This window comes from Megascapheus bottae, chromosome 17, assembly GCF_031878675.1.
Source record: "Megascapheus bottae isolate mThoBot1 chromosome 17, mThoBot2.hap1, whole genome shotgun sequence".
Classification (NCBI taxonomy): Eukaryota; Metazoa; Chordata; class Mammalia; order Rodentia; family Geomyidae; genus Megascapheus; species Megascapheus bottae.
This window is the reverse complement of record NC_143525.1, coordinates 49911993-49919026: the sequence shown is the minus strand read 5'-3', so window position 1 is coordinate 49919026 and position 7034 is coordinate 49911993.

Genomic DNA, 7034 nt, shown 5'->3' with positions numbered 1-7034 from the left:
GCGTTGCTTTTCTTGTGGACAAATAGGACATTGGGTGACGCAATGCCCACGCCAGGCCAGGTTAAAGAGAGAAAAATCACCTGGCACATGTCCACGCTGTGGTAAAGGGAAGCACTGGGCTAAAGATTGCAAGTCAGCAACAAACCACAATGGCCGCCCGTTTTCGGGAAACTGGAGAAGGGGCCAGCCCCTGGCCCCGCAAAACCACGGGGCAGTCCCTCCCTCTTCTCGGCCACAAGTGCATCTTCTAACAACCCCCCAAGATCAGTCTCCAGCCTCCTCCGTGCCACCCCAGGCAGTGCAGGATTGGACCTCTGTTCCTCCACCTGCTCAGTATTGACCCCAGAGATGGGGATACAAGCTCTCCCCACGGGGGTCTTCGGCCCCCTTCCCCCGGGAGTGGCTGGATTGCTGTTAGGGCGAAGTAGCTCAGCCCTTAAAGGGATACAGATTACACCTGGCAAAATTGACCAGGATTGGGCTGGGAGTTTGGCCTAGTGGTTAAAGTGCTTGCCTAGCATGCATGAAGACCCGGGTTCGATTCCTCGGTACCACATACATAGAAAAAAGCCAGAAGTGGTGCTGAGGCTCAAGTGGTAGAGCTCTAGCCTTGAGAAAATCCAAGGACAGTGCTCAGCCCCTGAGCTCAAGCCCAGGACTGGCAAAAAAAAAAAAAAAACAAAAAAAAAAACAATGTTAATTTAAAAAAAATTGACCAGGATTTTACTGGAGAAATCAAAGTTATGGCCTCTGCCCCGAAACACGTGATCCCAGCCGGTCAAAAATTAGCACAACTAATACTTGTGCCTTTACCTCCGGGGAGACTGCTAATTCCCCATGTGGACAGAGAGGATTTAGATCTTCTGATATCTATTGGGTACAAAGCATAAAACAAGAGAGGCCTGAGATGACTATATTTATACAAGAAAAGCCCTTTAAAGGAATATTAGACACTGGAGCAGATGTGTCTGTGATATCTAAAAAACATTGGCCAGCCCAATGGCCCCTGTCAACCTCTATGACTTCCCTACAGGGGGTTGGGCAAGCAACTGACCCACAGCAGAGCAGTGCGATTCTTACTTGGAGAGATGAGGAAGGACACTCTGGTCATTTTCAGCCATTTGTCCTGGATCATCTGCCAATTAATTTATGGGGTCGTGATATCATGGAAAAAATGGGAGTGTATATGTTTAGTCCTAGTGCTGCGGTCACTAAGCAGTTACTTGATCAAGGCCTCCTCCCCTTTAGGGGACTAGGCCGAGCAGCACAGGGGGAGCCAGAGCCACTCCAACCCCAGTCTCACTCACAGAGACAAGGATTAGGGTATCGTGGAGAGAGCTAATGGATTATTAAAACATCAAATTGCTAAAATACAGAAAGGAGAGTCATATCCCGCTACCCCTGTGAATATACTTAATCATGATTTATTTGTTTTAAATTTTTTGAATTTGGATTCAAATAATTTATCTGCTGCTCAGCGATTCTGGGAAAAAAGAGCGCAGCGTCCTTTTGCCTTAGTAAAGTGGAAGGATCCCCTAACTGGTGCTTGGCATGGACCCGATCCTGTTCTAACCTGGGGTCGAGGGCATGTATGTGTTTTTTCACAAGGAGAAAATGACGCCCGCTGGCTGCCTGAACGCTGCGTTCGGATCGTGGAGAGTGACAGTGGCCATCCAAGCAGCGACTCACTGGGCCTACACCCCCAACCCTCCAGTGGTGCATCCTGCGACGTGGGAAGGACCTGAGTTATTTGTGCATGTCAATCGGGACTGCTACTGACCCACTTGTTCCACACATTCATATGAGCTGTGTTTCTCCTCCTTTTACTATTATGTAGGGACCTTTTAACATATTCATTGACTCTACACAATTTAATATGTGACATTATTTTGTCTTTACCAGCCCTCTTCTTAATAACCTTTTTTGTAAAAGATGCCCAGGTGAAAAGCAAAGGCCTCCAGAGGTAAGTAGAAGCCGGCCGACCCCCTGTATGTCTGTGTTTTATTTTATTTTATTTTATTTTTGTTTGTTTGTTTGAAAAGGTGCACTGTGGGCCTAAAACAGAGGCCTGGGTGGTCAAGGGACGCCTTGACCCCCCCTCCCCTTCTGAGTTTCTTGTCGATAACAAGGCATACCTGAGAGTCCCACCAGCAAGACATGTCTAAATCTAAAAATAACTGTTTGGTGAAAACATTCATTTGAGCTCATGTTTTTTATGTTAAGTGTATCTGATTGAGTCCAAATTTCTTGTTATATGTCAATGTCTGATTCTGTTTAAAAGTCTCTGCTTCTCTGTCTTGTTCGTGTTACATAGTTTTCCTTGGGTATTTTGTTTTGTTTTGTTTTGTCCAGTTTTGTCTTTAAAATTGGTACCAGTTCTAAATATGGATCCTTATGGTTTTTCTGCGTGTACACAAGCACATCCTTGTTATCTTTTTGAATATTTCTGGGAAGTAAAAAGTTTTTCGCTCCACTCGGGCCTGGTATGGCCCCTCCCAATTGGCTGCAGCTGAGGTGAGCAGAGGCCAGACAAAGCAGCTGCAGTCTTCGTCTAGTTTCCTTTTTCCTACAACCTGCTGAAGTGACAGTCTAGAGACAGTTGGTGGCGGGACACAAACTTCAGTCTTTAATTTTAGCTAGTCGCTTTGTTAAAAGGGCTTTGTTTTAAAACTTGGTTGTCACCCACAAGAATAAGATTAGCAAAAAACCTTCATGATACTAAAATTTTCTGGAAAATGAACGGCCGATATTATTTTTGCGCGCTTTAAGATCTTTGAGTATGAATGTGTGTGCGAATGGGTGTGAGTGAACATGTTCAAGGTTAAATTGTCAGCATGCTATATAAAACTATGGTTGAGCTCATTTGAAACACAAAGGGAATTGGGTAAATCTAAGTCTGAACTTCAAAAAAAAATTAGTAGGTTTGAATGTTTCCTATATCTCAAAGGTTTATTGCATTGTCTTAAAGAAAAGCTGGTAAATATTTTTCTAGATCCTGAAATCTGCATTTTATTGCAAGGCATACAGCTGTTTACATTGTAAACATTGTATCCTGTTTAGCACAGAGGTGTTAGGGAATTTGGGATTTATTACTTTAAGTTAAAGTTTGGAAACATGTATTAGAGATTTCAATGTAAAATTGTTCATTAACGTCAAAAAAAAAAAAAAAGGCCCTTTTCTAAAAGGCAAGAGGAGTGCCTTGAGCCCTAGGGGGCCGGAAGGCAGAAGGAGTTCTTTGTGCCCTTAAAGGTTTTTCAATTGCAAATAAAGGCTAAGGTGTTAATTGTTTAAGCCATTATCAGCAAAAGTTTTTAAGAACATTGGAAATGGGTTTCTAAACAATATTTGAAAGTGAAGTTGTCTTAAATGTTTAAAGAAAGAGAAAAAAGGAAAATTAGGACTACCAAAGTAATTGCTTAATTGCTATTTCAGCTTGCTCTTGTAAGTTACCTTATAGCAACTTCCAGCTAGCCCATGGAGAAGGACAGCAATCCTTATTCAGATGTAACTTTGGCTTTTACCAGGTTCTAGGTAAGCTCATGCTTAGAGACTATTTCTGTGTTGACCACCTTGTTGCTTTAATTGGAATAACGTGGCCTTTTGTAGGACTCATTGATCTGAAAGCCGCAGCTTTGAGCCTGCCCGGGCAAAGCGAAGTCCCTGTGAGACTGTGGTGTCTAATCTGGCAGCAGAGTGCTAATTGAGGCAGAGTTGCTTTGGAGCTCAAAGTGGCAGAGTGCTAGCCTTGAGCTTGAGAGCTGAGGGACAGTGCCCAGGCCCCGAGTTCAAGTCCAGCAACCAAGCAAGTGAAATGCCAATGGAATGTTTATCCCTGTGTGGAGAGACACTACTGAGACAACGAAGCATCCAGATGCAGAAAGCCTCTGCGTGGATGGCAGAGATGGTGTCAGATCTTAGAGTCACTTGTGCTTGGCCACTCAAATTACTCAGAGCCGGGAGATCATAGAATAGTTTGTAAGCATGCCTTACTAATGCTCGTGCCTTTCATAACTTGACAGGAACTTGTCAATCTTCTGTGATAGTGGGTAGTTTAAAGTCCTAATTGAGTGAATTTTTATTTGACACCAGCCACAAATTCAGGAAAGTTTGTGGATCTGGGACTTGTGTCTCTATTAATCTGTTTAGATCTGACAACTGAAGCATTGTTAAGGTTGCAGAGATTTAGTTCCCCAGACAATCAAGAAAAAGCCTTTGCAAATGGGTGCTAAGTAAGTTACACTATTGTAGCCAAAAAAGGTTTGTGCAGTTGTTAAATGTTGAATATGATCTCCAGTTTGGAGCAAATTATTATTCCTGATATCTAATCCTTGCAATCCCTGATAAAACAGGCTAGGCTTCTTAAGGTCCCTGGTCAAGCACAGAGACAACGCCCCTGAGTCAGCTTGAAGAAGTCACAGAAGCTGAATCTCCACCCATCAATCCCCTTTAGATGAAGGGACCAGTCATTTTTGGAAAGTGAGACAGGATAATTAGAGATATTAGAGGTAGTGGAAAGAATAGAAATTGCACTTGTGTTTCTTTTAAAATAAAGATGGGGGATATGTCGGGAGCAAGAGTGGAATCAAACTGTACTTTGAAAAGATTCCTTTTCAAGCCAGAGTTGAGCACAGCCATTACCATCCCCAGCTACAAGCAAGTCCATGATTGTTGGGGACTGACTGTGGGGTCAGTGACCTTGGACCCGCACAATTGAGTACACAAGGAAGTAAGCTCTTATCATGATTTTGGGCTGTGTCAATAGCTTCTCATTTAACCTGTTTGGGACTTGATACTGTTTGTACGAATGTAGCCCCTGGCAGTTCCCTAGTTTAAAGATGTGTATTTAAGATTGAGAACTGGAAATAAACTGGGCTACGGTCTTGGGCGACAGGCTTCTTAAGCTGTGGCTCCTGATTTGGGCTGTAGCCCTCCTGAACCCCATCTGTTTCTCTCTTCTATTTTTTCCTAGTCCTTGCCCCCTATTTCAGGAATCCCAATCTGCGAACCCTGGTTTGCTGCCGGTTGGCCCCGGCACATGATTTCAAGGACTGTGGTGGCTCCAGGTAGCCCTGGCATAGAAGTCTGCAGAAGGTAGACATGAAGGTGTGGCATGGGGCTGGGAAGATGCTAGGTAGAGAGTAACCAGGGGAAACAGCTGAGCCCTGGCTCAATGGTTCCGTTGGGGGGGGGGAGACAGAGATGAGAAAGGGGGGAGGAAGAGTTAGAGAAAGAATACAAGCGAGCAAGCACCTTGCCAGAGATGCCAAGATGCCAGTCTTTTCCCTGGAGTCCAGTTAGCAAGCAAGTCAGGTAAGGAGTCCGTCTCACACAAAAGGTTTTTAGTCGTGGCAGGACTTAACTGGGTGGGGGGGGAGACAGGTAAGGAGACAAGGAAGTTAAGAGACTGCTTCGTAAATATGAAGTGGGGGGGTTGGGAGTTTGGCCTAGTGGTAGAGTGCGTGCCTAGCGTGCATGAAGACCCGGGTTCAATTCCTCAGTAAAAAAGCCAGAAGTGGGCTGTGGCTCAAGTGGTAGAGTTCTAGCCTTGAGAAAGCCCAAGGACAGGACTGGCCAGAAAAAGACAAAGTGGGGTAGACTGTGGAAATGTCAAGCAACAAAGTACCTGAGCTTCCATCGGGTAACTGTGTAAAGGCTGTACCTGGGCCTGGGAAACCGCCCTCTGAAATGGTAAAACCCTGGTAACCCCCAGAAGCTCACCCGCAGAATGAAGCTCACCCCGCAGAATGCTCACCCTGCAGAATGAAGCTCACCTACAGAACGAAGCTCACCCCACAGAGTGAAGCTCACCCCGCAGAATGAAGCTCACCGATTATCCCTAAGTTAGGCTGGTTTTACAGGAGGGAATTCTATCCAGAGAGAAGCCTGTGTTGACAGGTCCAATTTGAAGTTTGCATTAGAAAACGAACAGTTGCAGGCCTACAAGTGTCCCCAGAAAACCTGCAGCCTCTTAACACACAATTAGAAACCTGAGCCAGCAGAGGAAAGAAAGAGCAGAGAAACAATGCAATCAGCTCCAATGGAGAGCTGAAGTGGGGTGCCATGGTGGCCTGAGAGCCAGGAGACCCGAGGTGTGGCACAGGATGGCGCCTGAACTACTCAGGGCCTAAACAGGGTCAAAGTTTGGGGCAGGAGCCACACTGGTAAGATGGTGCCGGTGAGACCCAGTCTCCTTTCATCTCTTTTTTTTTTTTTTTTGGCCAGTCCTGGGCTTGAGCTCAGGGCCTGAGCACTGTCCTTGGATTTTTCTCAAAGCTAGAACTCTACCACTTGAGCCTCAGCACCACTTCCGGCTTTTTCTAAGTATGTGGTACCAAGGAATCGAACCCTGGTCTTCGTGCATGCTAGGCAAGCACTTTTAACCACTAGGCCAAACTCCCAGCCCTCCTTCTTTCATCTTATCCAAGTTTATATTGAGTTGAGCGGTATCCATGGTGTGAAGTCTGAATCCTCTGCTTTCAGGTTCCTGCTGGCAATCCAGCAGCGCTGGAGTCCCCAGGCCCCAGCTGTGAAGATCTTCTATTAAGATGCCAACATGGCGCTACTCAGATCCACCATCCCCATTTCAAGAGAAAGAGAGGCACACAAAATAGCAAAACATAAACGTGTGATCTATCAAATTAGAGTGAAACAGAGAGGCGTGAATACATGGACCTGGCAGGAGCTGTGAGCCTGGATGGGAAGGGCATGGAGCCAGGGGGTAAAGTGGGGAAGGAGATGCTGTCCCCTAGTCTCTCTACTGGAGCCTGGGTGTACCTCTGCCACCTGGGGAGGGGCACCAGGCCTAGAGAGGCTGTAGAGCCTCTGCATGGTGAGAGAGGAGCCCCCGGACTCTGGAACACCCTGTGCCACGTCCTTGCCTGGCACTCGTCCAAATCCTGTCCTGAGAATGCAGCCTTCAGAGCCTGTGGCGGCGGCCGCCCCACGCCTGTCTGGCTGTACCGCCAGGCCCTGCTTGTGCTGACAGAGGCCCTTTGCTAAGTGTGTGGAGAACAAGAAGGCCTTGTGAGGGAGCG